This window comes from Schistocerca serialis, chromosome 6 (assembly GCF_023864345.2).
Source record: "Schistocerca serialis cubense isolate TAMUIC-IGC-003099 chromosome 6, iqSchSeri2.2, whole genome shotgun sequence".
NCBI lineage: Eukaryota > Metazoa > Arthropoda > Insecta > Orthoptera > Acrididae > Schistocerca > Schistocerca serialis.
In genome coordinates this window covers 721,763,975-721,777,676 of record NC_064643.1, presented here as the reverse complement: position 1 = coordinate 721,777,676, position 13,702 = coordinate 721,763,975, and the positions used below count along the sequence as shown (strand labels likewise).

The 13,702-nt window shown below is 42.5% G+C and overlaps 1 protein-coding gene and 1 non-coding gene across 2 annotated transcripts in view; one reads left to right on the top strand and one right to left on the bottom strand.

Moving 5' to 3' along the window:
* LOC126485046 (protein madd-4-like) overlaps positions 1-13,702 on the bottom strand; it is a 697,683-nt gene that overhangs the window by 272,749 nt on the left and 411,232 nt on the right. The gene's annotated exons all lie outside the window — the stretch shown is intronic.
* Positions 5,398-5,472, top strand: Trnas-cga (transfer RNA serine (anticodon CGA)). The gene has a single exon. It is a non-coding gene; the product is annotated as a tRNA-Ser (tRNA).

Below are 13,702 nucleotides of genomic sequence, written 5' to 3'. Positions count from 1 at the left end.
AACTTTACATATTTCTTGAGACAGTCACGGTCGAAAAATAGTCAAAATGGCTTCAAATTAAGCATTTAAATTTCTCACTCATTTTGAAGAGAAAAATATATGTAGCTTTTGCATTAAAAGTAGCTACGATATATGATACTGCAGTCTATTACTCTCTAAGTGACATAGTGAAGCACATAGTTTTATGAAAAGTATAAAAACGGTGGTTTACTGTAAGTAATCTAACTAGAAAATTCATTTGTGACTACTAGTAACAGAAATATTTACAACACCCTTAAGAATATGTAAAAATATGTCTCCAGAGGACAAAAACATATGGCTAAGTTCCACAGTAAAATGATCCATTTTATACATATTGTTTACAGACAGTCCACTTCAGACTTATTGGTACAGAAACTCGAAGCTCTTTGCATTCTTCTATTTATTTCTTTCAGTATAAAATCAATAAGATGAAATAGTGCCACTTTTCATCCCTAAACAGGCTTCTCTCAAACTGAAATTCTCTGAATCAGAAATGTCCTGCAAACTGTAAGGAAAACAAACATAAAAACGGAGAGCTTCTGAACGGGTATGGGTAATAGAAAGAACAATAATGAAAGACAAAGAAATAAAAGGATGGGAAAAAGCAGTAATTGAAAATGTTATTTTAGCTTCTGTAAAGCTAAAATGGAAGTGGGTGAGACATATAGCCAGATATATTGATGGAAGTTGAATTACTTCTACAGAAATTATTTGATGGATTTTTCCTGAGAAGAAAAGGTTTAAGCAATGTCCTAGTGAAAAAGAGTGGATGACACTGGAAAACAGGCACAATGTATGCACATGTTTAATGTTAAAGCGTACTAGAGGCCATCAAGCAGAATCAAAGACATTCACATTTGCATAACACAGTTTGATCAGTGCTTATGTTGTTTAACTGGATTAGTTATTTTTTTAGTTAACTTTCTTACACCAGAAATTATTTCCACTGGCACAACAGAAATATGTTTTTCCTTCCACAATTTAATAAGAAAAGATGAGATGTAAATGAAGCTATTATGGGTAAGATTTTGTCAAACACTAAAATTCCTGTTGTAGTAAATATATCAATATAATGACAGACTATCTACCCAATGTACACCAACAGGTTATGTTGAGTCAAAATAATAAATTTGTGCTGTTACCTGGAAAGACAATCAGCTTACTTACAGTGCTAGGAATTGTGCTGTTTACTGTTTTCCCCCTTTATAACTTCTCTCACATTTGTATTTACTTTTTAACAGAGACATATCTTGTGAGTTATGTGAATAGTATATCTACTGATTTTATGGCAGACAAAGTGTCACTATATAGAATGATACCTCAATCTGAAGGACAGTAATACAGGTTGCACAAATATATGCCAGATACATAATAACAAACTAGCAAGATTTCAGTATTAATTCTTTAACAGTCTTTTTGGTTAGCTAACATTCCACTTACTGAGATGTGATGTTATTAGTGTATTATGCAAGAATGACTTACTTCTACTCATAAAATATTAAAATATATTTAAAAAAATTATAATCTGATGATAAACTCCAATATTTAGGGGCATTCACACCACATTAATTTCATAATATGCTCCAAATATTCTGTCAGATACCTCTAAAGACATTTGAAGTACACATTCTTCAGTGTGGGACAAAGGCACAAAAGAAGCACAAGTAAGTGCAATTCATTATAATACACTTAATCTCAAGAACAAATTGATTGAAAAGGAGAGAGATCTGTCCTTTGTAACAGATTACACAAACAGTTATCAGAAGCATTCTGCTGACAGCTGTTTGCAGCAGTATAAAAAATAAGATCTCAAGAAAGGAGTGTTCAGCATAAAAAGCATTCAAGTAAGTGAAATAAATGACAGGAGTGAAAATAGGAAACATCAACATAAGAAATTTTTCCTATGTTAAATCAACTAAATGTGCATTTTTTAATCAATCTACTGGTCTACCTTTTGCTAGACACTAAAAATTGGAAAGTGCAGAACAAAGATCAAAAGAACATGAAAGAATAAATTTTAAACCTAATTGACATGCTGTGTTTGTCTTCTGTAGGGTCAATACACAGTTTTTGAAAAAAGCGTAAATATAAAAATAACTCACGGAGCTTGAAAAATGTGCTATTACTGGAGTAGATAGAATGAGGAAACTGTGCTGTCAGGTTCTGTAGTATGATGCTATGCTAAGACTGCTAAAAACCAATCAACAGCCAAAGTCGCATAAACTATTTTTTATTTGAGAGAACTGGTTTCAACAGACTATGCTGTCATTTTTAGGTTTTAAAATCTTATTGTTGTAAAACATGTTCATTTCATGCTGACATCACATGCATGATATCAGTTGGATGTGTGTGATGTGAGTATAAAATGAGCATACTTTACAACAATATGATTTTATGACCTGAAGATGAAAGCATTGTCTGTTGAAACTGGTTGTCTTTGTGGCATAGAGCGCCATAAATATCGATATTTGTTCAGTGTATAAGTGTGCTATCTTTGAGGAGAGGGCTTTGGGGAGGATGTTGGCCGCTAACGGCAGTTAGCCTCCAGACTTGTATCTGTGTAGAAGCAAAGCGCTAATAAATCTATATTTGAGAGAATTCTAGTTGTTTACCTACAACTATATCTTATTCCCTCACTGGTGACCCCGTTTTTTGTGTAATACACGTCCAAGTTACTGCCCGAAGGTTATTTATGCACCTATCACGGCGGGTTTCTTCGCGATCGCGAGGGCCGTTGTTCAGTTTCAGACAATGGCCTTTCAGCACTCACTGCCACCCGGATTTCAGCAACATCTCTCCAGCACTCCTGCCATTGTAGTGGACATGCCACAAGACTCTTCAGAATCCTTCAGCCCATACATGCAGTGGAATTCGTCAAGTGCCACCAGTTTCTTCCATCCGCCAACGGTTGCGGACTCTGGCTTTGTTAGCCTAGACCTTACCACATCTTCTCCACAGAGTGTTGTTCAGAAAATTCCTACTCCTGTGTCGAATGCACAATTCAATACAGTTTGTGGCGTCGAGCGAAGTTTTGCTACTTTGGAAAATCCAGTAGTAAATTCAAACTCGAATCAGTTCCCGCCACGTGTGTATCCTTCCGCACCGGCTAGTCAACAGGTGCTCAATGCTCGCTAAACAGCAAATATCACACCGAGTGTGCATCCTAGTGGACATGCGTGGGATCCTTGTGTTGCTTCTAATCAAGTCAACAATTCTGTGCTGGACAGTAATTACCCGGACATCTACAACCAGCCCCACCACTCAAGGCCGAGTGAATACAGTGTTCATAACGGACATTCACCGGTGTTCTTAAGTACTTGTGGCTTCTCTCCGAGTTATCACGTCAATGAGAATGCACATTTTGACTACGGTTCTCACACTGTTTGAGCATCCGTCACTTCTCAGCCGCCCCCCGGCGTCAAGTGAATTTCGCGATACCCGCATTACGGGATGCCAATAATTCGGACTCACTATCTTCTGCATGCTATACTTCTGTCTGAAGAAATAGGCGCACTCCTCAGTGACTGCAGTGCCGAATCTGCCGAAACTACCAGACTTCAAACCCGCTCACCCAGAGTTCTGGTTTAATGTGGTTGAGCAAACATTCAATGTCTGTGCTTTGAACGATGACGCACGCTTTGCCTGCCTCATGAACCATCTTCTCGACCACATCGATTTAATTTACGATCTGATCAAAGCACCCCCCCCCTCCCCCCCCCAGCAGGGAAGTATGCTGTGGTGAAACAGACGATACTGGAGTGCGTCTCGAAAACCAGGAGAGAAAACGTGCGACAGCTCATCTACGAAGAGCGTCTTGGCGACAGGTCTCCGTCTCAGCTGTGGCAGTGCATCTGTCTTCTCATTGTGAGCAAGTTCTGCCTGATGATACGCTTGCAGAAATCTGGACAGAAAAGCTGCCTTTGCTTGTCCAGACTGCAATCTCTGCGTATGAAGATAGGCCAGTAAATGAACGTTTACACACCGCTGACAGAGCCTACTCTGCCAGGCAACGTGAGCTCTGTGCACTGCCTTCTGGACGTAACTGCACTAAGAAGCTTTCTGACTCCACGTCCTTGTATGGTGCTGCTAATCACAAGTTTGTTAAACTATCCGCCCTGCCTGCACCTTCAACTCCCCGCAACGACAGTGTTTTGGCCTCTGTGGAAGACTCTGGGTCACATACTCCGTCACCTAGCAACTACCCACAGGAGCACAGGCCCACCCAACCTTACAGTTTCTTCCACGCAAGGTTCGGGGAGCAAGCTCGCACATGCCAGTCACCGTGTTCTTACCCAAACTCCAACCGCAGGTAGGCTGCGGTGCCACCTCCTGCGATGTAAACAATGGGCACCATCCAACGCTGCATTCCGTTTCGGACAACAACAGTAAGTGTGGTCGAGTCTATGTTTGCGATTTACAATCAGGTGTATGTTTTCTGGTAGACACTGGCACAGATGTCTCTTCGCTGCCGGTTCGCCTAGCAACCAATGAAGTGCAACCACACAAAACAGTACTTCGTGCAGTGAACTTGTCTACCGTACAGTGTTCGGGTTCTACTCTGTATACAGTGAAACTTTCGCCCGAGTGCAAGCTGGAGTGAACATTTTTAGTGTCAACAATTGAAGAACCTATTCTCGGAATTGATTTCCTCAAGCATTATCAGTTGTCACTAGATTTTGTGCAAAATACTGTGTTTTACCTCCCACTAAACAAACATATTCCTTTCGCTCCGCCGAGTGACAGTTCGGCTAGCACCAAACATGTGTGCTGTGCTAAAGGTCACTCCATGCCAATCTGATGTTCCCGTGCCCGCACACATTAACGACAATGTTGTGAACTCTGTAAACTGTGTCAGCACCCTCTCTTGTAGTTTCATATCAGCGCACACTCCGCTGCAGAGTGAAAATGTCATTCTGGAAACATCCCCCAGGCTGTGGCTAAGCCATGTCTCTGCAATATCCTTTCTTTCGGGAGTGCTAGTTCTGCAAGGTTTGCAGGAGAGCTTCTGTAAAGTTTGGAAGGTAGTAGACGAGGTACTGGCAGAAGTAAAGCTGTGAGTACCGGGCGTGAGTCGTGCTTCGGTAGCTCAGTTGGTAGAGCACTTGCCCGCGAATGGCAAAGGTCCCGAGTTCGAGTCTCGGTCGGGCACACAGTTTTAATCTGCCAGGAAGTTTCATATCAGCACACACTCCACTGCAGAGTGAAAATGTCATTCTGGAAACATCCCCCAGGCTGTGGCTAAGCCATGTCTCCGCAATATCCTTTCTTTCAGGAGTGCTAGTTCTGCAAGGTTCGCAGGAGAGCTTCTGTAAAGTTTGGAAGGTAGGAGACGAGGTACTGGCAGAAGTAAAGCTGTGAGTACCGGGCGTGAGTCGTGCTTCGGTAGCTCAGTTGGTAGAGCACTTGCCCGCGAAAGGCAAAGGTCCCGAGTTCGAGTCTCGGTCGGGCGCACAGTTTTAATCTGCCAGGAAGTTTCATATCAGCACACACTCTGCTGCAGAGTGAAAATGTCATTCTGGAAACATCCCCCAGGCTGTGGCTAAGCCATGTCTCCGGAATATCCTTTCTTTCGGGAGTGCTAGTTCTGCAAGGTTCGCAGGAGAGCTTCTGTAAAGTTTGGAAGGTAGGAGACGAGGTACTGGCAGAAGTAAAGCTGTGAGTACCGGGCGTGAGTCGTGCTTCGGTAGCTCAGTTGGTAGAGCACTTGCCCGCGAAAGGCAAAGGTCCCGAGTTCGAGTCTCGGTCAGGCACACAGTTTTAATCTGCCAGGAAGTTTCACCCTCTCTTGTAATGACAATGTATGCCCGAATTCTCATGTTCCTTGCATTCCGAATGGACAATTAACTTCCCAAGCTCGTGGCCATGAACTACGGCCATCTGCTGTTCAGCCACACTCACTCGTGCCTCCAGTGCTCGTAGCGGCACGGCCTGCTACCAAGAATCAGTGTACCAACCTCACCCATGTTAACACACATGCGGCCTTTACGCAGCCTACGAGCGGTTGGCACACCTGTACTTCCGTGCCCTCAGTGCCACAGCTTTGCCCATCCGCCACTGCCTGCTCTGCTTCACGGACATCTGACTGTTGTGCCACACCACATATTGCAGTAGTCACTAATGGCACAGTTCATCGGTTACGTCTAACCGATGGGCTGCCCATATCGCAACGCCCACGCTGCCTCAAGCAGGAATTTATGAAAATTGCAAAAGAACAATTAGATGCTCTATTACAAAAGGGAATAATTGAACCTTCTTCCAGTTGCTGGGCTAGTCTTATCCTGTTTGACCAAAAGAAAGATGGTACTTGACGTTTGGTTGGAGACTATAGGCATTTAAATGCCCGCACCATTATTGATAAATACCCAGTCCCACACATTGCGGACTTCAATCATGCGCTCGCAGGTGCAAAGTACTTCTCTGTTTTGGACTGTAAGCACGCATTTCATCAGATTCCTATGGCTCCAGATGATATTGAAAAGACTGCCATAACCCCAAATGTGGCAGCGTTTCATCAATCAAACTTTAACCCATCTAGACTTTTGTTTCGTATACATGGATGACATATTGGTTTTTGCTTCTACTTTGGTAAAGAGTGTGGAGCGTGTTCAAGTCGTGACAGATATTTTAGCAGCCACTGGTATTGAACTGAACAATAAAAAGACTCAATTGCACCAGTCATCCGTCACATTCCTAAGTTATGTTGTGTCGTCGGATGGTCTGACACCACTGCAGGACAAGATCAAGCCTGTTCTTGAGATGCCACGCCCCAGACCTATAGGGAATTATGCAGGTTCATCAGAACCGTTAATTATTACCGTAAACATTTGCCAGCTGCTTCTGCGGTGCAGGCTCCTCTCACAGATGCTCTCGCTGGCCCACAAACTTCTGGCACCTGCCAGGTCCCATGGACACCGGACATGGACAAGGCATTTAACGAACTCAAACAGCTGTTGGCCTCCGCTGCCACTATTGCTCACCCACGTGCGGACGCCACAATGTTTATCACTACCGATGCTAGTGACAATGCTATCAGCGCAGTACTGAGTCAGACATACAATGATGTTATGACCCCCCTGCAGTTTTTCTCAAAAAAGCTAAACAACACGCAGAAGAAATATTCAGTATTTGACAGAGAATTACTTGCAGTTTACAAGGCCATAAAACACTTCAGAACTGATGTTGAGGGACGAGATTTCTATGTGCTCACTGATCACAAGCCGTTGGTTCCTGCCATAAAAAATCCTGCAGCTGATCTGTCCCCACGACGGTTTCCTCAAATTGATTACATCTTGCGATTTACAAATGACATTCGCTACATCTGAGGAGCGGACAATGTGATTGCTGATTTTCTCTTGCACGTTGGTGCTGCACAACCTTAATTGACTTAACGGACCTACCTCGGTTGCAATCGGCAGACCTCGATACCATGCAATTAATTTTGGTCAACATCTCCTCTCTCCAACCGGTATGCTCTACTTTCCCTGGCATATCTGACTTAGTGTGGTGTGATGAATCGACTGGTACGTTGCTGCCGTTCATTCCTAAGCCCCTTCAATGCCAGGTCTTTGACAAATTACACATATTAGCACACCCCAGTGTCAAAGTTTCCACCCATCTGGTACCTGAATGGTTTGTCTGGAGAGACATGCACTACAACTGTCAGTCTTGGGCCAGGGCATGCATGTTGTGTTAACAGAACAAAGTGTCCAGGCACACTTCCCCACCCCTTGGCTGTTTTGCCCAACCGCCAGGCCGGTTTCACCATGTTCATGTGGACCTCGTAGGCTCTTTGCCCCCCTCCGAGGGTTTCCGTTACTTGTTTACAGCTATTGACAGGATGACTCGGTGGGCTGAGGCTGTGCCTATTCCGAACATTACCTCTGAGACAGTAAGTCAAGCATTCTTAGATTCGTGGATCTCTAGATTTGGCTCACCTGTTTACCTCACCACTGACCAGGGACGACAATTCGAGTCTTCAGTTTTCTCCGACTTCTGTAAAATGTGTGATATTGTCAAAATTCATACTTCCGCATACCACCCCCAAAGCAATGGGCTTGTCAAGTGATGGCATCACACCTTAAAGTCTGCCTTGCGTTGCCATGACTCACTATGGACAGAAGTACTGCCCTTCGTGCTTCTTGGCCTTCATGCGACTTTCAAGGAAGACCTCAAGGGTTCCGTAGCCAAGTCTGTGTATGGCCAACCTCTGGTTTTGCCTGGAGAATTAGTCACTCCCACCCCACTTCCACGGCCCTCTGAACTCCCTTCACTGCAGCAAAATTCAGCCGCCACCTCCGTGCGTGTACATACCGCGCATGCTAGACTCTTGTGAGTATGTGTTTCTCAGAGACGACTCAATCAAAGCCCTGCTTCAGTCACTCTACACAGGTCCTTACAAGGTCACCAAACGCTCTGAGAATAACATGGATCTCCTCATAAAAGACTCTGTAACCACGGTCTGACAACTGAGTGAAACCAGCTTTCATTGAGCCTCAGGTGAACCTCCCTGATTCTGCCCCTATTTCTCCCACTCCTGCTTCTAGTGGCCATCCATCTTCTCATACCATACATTCGGGTATTGATTCTCCACAGCGTGCTTCTCTGCCGAACACTGCTTCTTCCCCGCAGTCATCTAATTCGAGTGGCCAATCTTTTCGAGGTTTCACTTTTCACAGCCCTCACAGTCGAACTGCCAACCACTCGGATTTTACCATTGTGTTACCATCTTTGTGTGACAGCTCTTTGTAATGCCGTTCAATTCACGCTGGCTCCTCGTTGCCTTCGGTCACACTCCCTCATCCGTCAGCTGATCGCCCGAGGTTGTCGCCTGCGCAGTCCAGTGCACCTGTCACCCCCCTCTTCACAGATGCTTCCCCCTGCCATGGCTTTCCCACACCTCCCTGCCTCCCTACCATTGCTCGTACAGGTGCCACCCAAGAATTCACAACACATGTACACCCTGTTGACATACATAAATTATCTGTTGTCGTAGATGGTGATACGGTGTGTGTGGTACTCACGTGTGACAATGTTGAGGGAGGAAGTGCAGAAACTCGTGTGGTGTGACACTTTAAATTGAACACAAGTGCTTTGTGTGGCAATTTACGTGCTTTTGTTAGACCCTCTGGCAAGGTGATTCTCCGCCTGCCTGCTGACGAAGTGCTACACCTCCACTCCAGGATGACGTCTTCAGCCGCAGGAGTCGCTTGCTGACTTCGCCATTGACGTACTGGGTTTCACCCCCCGGTCTCCTACCAGTTGACCGCTTCTGCCTGACGCGGAAGAACTGTACATTACCTTCCTAACTTCTCCCCCCCCCCCCCTCCCCCCCATTCACAGGGACGTACTCCATACTGTGCGAGGGAGGCTATGTGGCGTAGAGCGCCATAAATATCGATATTTGTTCAGTGTATAAATCTATATTTGAGAGAATTCTAGTAGTTTAACTACAACTATATCGTATTCCTTCATCTTAAATTTAAAAAAAAATATATTTTGTGTGATCTTGGCTGTTGAAGAATTTTTAACATTTAAACAGATCACCCTTCAGTTCTCTCAACATGAGAAAATTTGAGCAACACTGCTATATGTATATGTCCTTTGCATTAATATTGTGTTTGCTTTCCTATCATTTTTTTAACGAAAAATGTTACTGCTGACAAAGATATAGATTTGTTTTGTTTCCAGAATATATATCATTGATGTTAAAACTTGAATTTCATCCAGTTTTTTTCTTTCTTGGGAATATTTTCTAGTAGGAGATGGGAGTATATTGTCTCTAAACTATAATCTTATATTTCTGAGCATATATTATGAAAATTTCTGCATAATCACTGTACTGGATTTGTTACATTTTGTGCTACTATTATTGCTTGGTGTGGGTGTCCTGTTATTGTTATTACTATTATTATTATCAGTATTATTACTATTACTGCTTGGCTATAACTTACATGTCCTGTTCATGAATATGGGTCTTCTCAATAAATATTCATGCAGTTACAAAATAACTATTATTCATATAATTTCCTGCATCAATATCACAAATATAAATGAAGATTTCTGGGGTTTTCCTCATGTGATTGACAAAAAGTATAGTTTTGTGTTTGGTGTTGGGTTAAAATTTTTTATACATTCCTTCTTTCTCTTTTACATCTGGCCTAGTAATCTCTTTAAAGTGCTATGAAACATGGCCTATGATCTGCTTACTGCCTGGACGACAACCAGGTTGGGCTGTAAGGTGTTACTTACATGAGCTTTTTAAACCAAAGTTTTACTGCTGGCAACTGATTTGTCATTTGATGTTCCCATGTTGGTTCTTTCTGAAACGCATGTTGTTTCAGCATTTCTCAACTCTGATGTCTTGTGAGATCTCTCAGGCAGTCTCATATGCACTGTCATGTCACATTAATGTGTCCACTGCTTCTGTTAGATGTCAACATGTAAAAGCCAATCACAGATGTCAGATGGCAGCACTAGCAGTGGAGGGTATATAGTGCATAACAGGGAGACATGGAAAACAGAGTACTTTGTCATAACGCAGAAAAGGAGAGGTTTGTCTGGTGTCCAAAAGGGCACAATCATTGGCTTTTGGTCTTACAGAGGAAGCATTTCTGAAATGGCTAAGTTTTTAAACTGTTTGTGTGCTGTTATGGCAAAATGGTGCTATCCAAAACGTGCCGAAGCAACTACAGTGCACCACAGGCCATAGACGACGAGGGTGAACAACAGCTGTGGAGATGTGTATGGGTCAATAGATGTGCTTTCTCCTCAATGACAGTTCAGTGAATGTTGCTGTGTATGGGCCTCTGGTTCGTACAGCCATGTTGAGTGCTGTTTGTCAGCAATGAGGGCTGGAATTTGCATAGCAATACTACAACTGGACATCCACTGAATGGCAACAGATGGTCTTTTTAGATGAATCCATTGGATAAATAGCCTTTGGTGCGTATGTCATGAAACGTCTGAAAGCAAACACCCTGCAACAATCACGGAAGTGTTCCAAGCAGAAGAGGCAGAATTATGGTCTGTGGAATGTTTTTGTGGTATTACATTTGTGATATCAAATTCGTTTTTCCTCAGCATGATGGCATCTACAGGCAAGACAATGCAACAGGTCATACAACTCACAACAGACATCCTTGTTTCAGGGTACCAGGATGAGTTTACTGCACTCCCCTGGCCTCCAAACTCCCTGGATATAAGCCCAACTGAGAACCTGTGGGACCACATCAGCTGGGCTGTTTGCACTAAGGTTCATCAAATGAGTAATCTAGCACAGCTAGCCATAGCATTGTAGATGCCATGGCTCCATATCGCAGTCAGTACCTTCCAGAGCCTCACTGACTCTCTTCCTGCACGTCTCACAGGGGTTTGCACTCAAAAAGGTGGTTACTCAGATTTTGACAAGTGATCACAGCAATCTAACTAGGCAGTGTATTAGAGTTGAAACTAGCAGGGATCTAAAGGGCATTAAGAAAATGTTCCATGTTCTTACAGAAGACAGTATCAACTAAAACTAGAAAAAGCCCAATAAGCAAATGCCTGCTAACAAATACTTGTTGACATATGGACAACTTTACTTCTGTCAAGAAGATCACTGATTGTGAAACCATTGTTAGACACTAAACTTACAGCTGTTTCCTTTGTTAGCCCTCCCATACATATTGTTTTGATGCTGTGCTAGGATCAGAACAAAATTAATGATTCCTTGGAATGTGAAAAACAAACAGTGAAATTCAACCCCATTATACTTTGAGGGAAACTGCAGACACGGTATTGTACTATGATTTAGCAACAGTGTTAATCGACACCTTGCAGACATGGGAGCAACTGAAACAATGACAACAGTTCACACACTTTGTACCAGGTATGGAAGAGTTAGAGTTGTGATGAGAAGAAAATGATACTGAAACAAATATGCAAATAACTGGAACCGCTGAAGGCAGAAACCACATACTTCTGTGTTCAATTATGTACAAGCAGTTACTTTATCCATATCCTTTACACAAGCTCTCAGATCACAGAATCACCACAACAGACTACAGTTCTGTCAGTGGATTCTACAATGGGGAGCTAAACATTCGCAGTTTACAGCTGGCTTTTTAGTTAGATTCCACCCACGTTAAAAAAGTACACACATTACTGGATTCTGTGTCCACGATTTTTTTGAGAATTAATTCTGAAGAATATGTAAGAATGAGTAGTACTGAAACTGAGCACCTCATATAGTGGCAACAGGCAGGCAGCTATCACAGGCTAGAATGGTCTATGTCTCAACAACGATTGGTTTCTGGATGTATGTTTAAGGACCTTCGTTTCTAGTTTTGACCAATAATATGTCTTTTAAGAATACAGGATACTATTTTTTTAACACTAGAGTGCCCGTGTGGGCTACATGTATAGCGTAGTGAGTACAACAAGTGATTCAGTTTTGACAGTTGGTGCACTATAATGCCACCATTTCATGTATTCCTTGGGTGTGAACCCCAGTTCTAACTAGTAGTGTGCTGAGTGCAAAGATATGTAAATAAATTGTAGTTGAAGTCTGTGGGCTACATCTATAGCCTGCGTGACCGTTCATGGGCATTAATTTTCACAATTATACAAGTTGTAAAACTGAGGTAAATATGATACAATTACTCTAATAAATATTACAAAAGGCATTGCTCATTTCATAGTATTGTCATTTGTATGCATTTTTGCAATTAGAGTAATTTCTTATTCTTTATACTGTAATTTTAGATGTTAGGTTACATAAATAAGATGGATGAACAGATTCAGAGATGGCTACTGGAGGATGATGAAGATTATGACATTTTGAGGGAAAGTGAGGAGGAAGGATGACTCGTGGAACAAAATGTCTTGCATGTATCTCCTCACAAGTGTGATATGGAACAGGAAGGTGAGGAAGATGATGCTGATGAAGATATGCATCCGTTGGCTATGGCTGCCTTTCAATCTCGAAAAGGCACGAAATGGAGAAAGGTCCCTCCACTCACTTCAAGAACCAAATCTCACTCAGTTTGGCTCATCCACCAGGCCCAATAGGTTTGGCTAAAAGTGCTAAAACAGCTCTTCTATCATTTCTGCTATTTTTTTACGTTGATGTTTGAAACGTTCTCCTTGATTTGACAAACATTTACACTGACACCATAAAAAGTGAATATCAAAGAGACAGAGATGCATCTCGTACTGACCTGATAGCAATCAAGGCAATTATAGGCATTTTATCAGTAATTGGAACTTGCTGAGCAGGGCAAAGAAATATAAAGGACTTTTGAGATAATCTGTAAGGTACTGGCATTGAATTAGTGTATACGACTACGTCAGAGAGTAGATTCCGATTCCTACTGTGGGTTGAAATGTTACAACTGATGAGCAGTCAGTCACTTTCAATGGACGCTGTGGTTTTGTGATGTACATGGCAAACAAACCAGCAAAGTTTGTTATAAAGATTGTGTATAATTTTGAGATCTATGTAGGCATGCATCATGAGGGACCATTTAGAGAATCAAATAAAAGTTTGATATTGTCCATCAGACCTGAGCCCATTATATGGCCCGGGAAGCAATATCACTATCGACAACTGGTTTACTAGTGTCCTTGCATGCAAAAAGCTGTTGGCACACAGGATTATGGCCATATAAACGCTAATAAATAATAAACCAGGGATACCTGAATT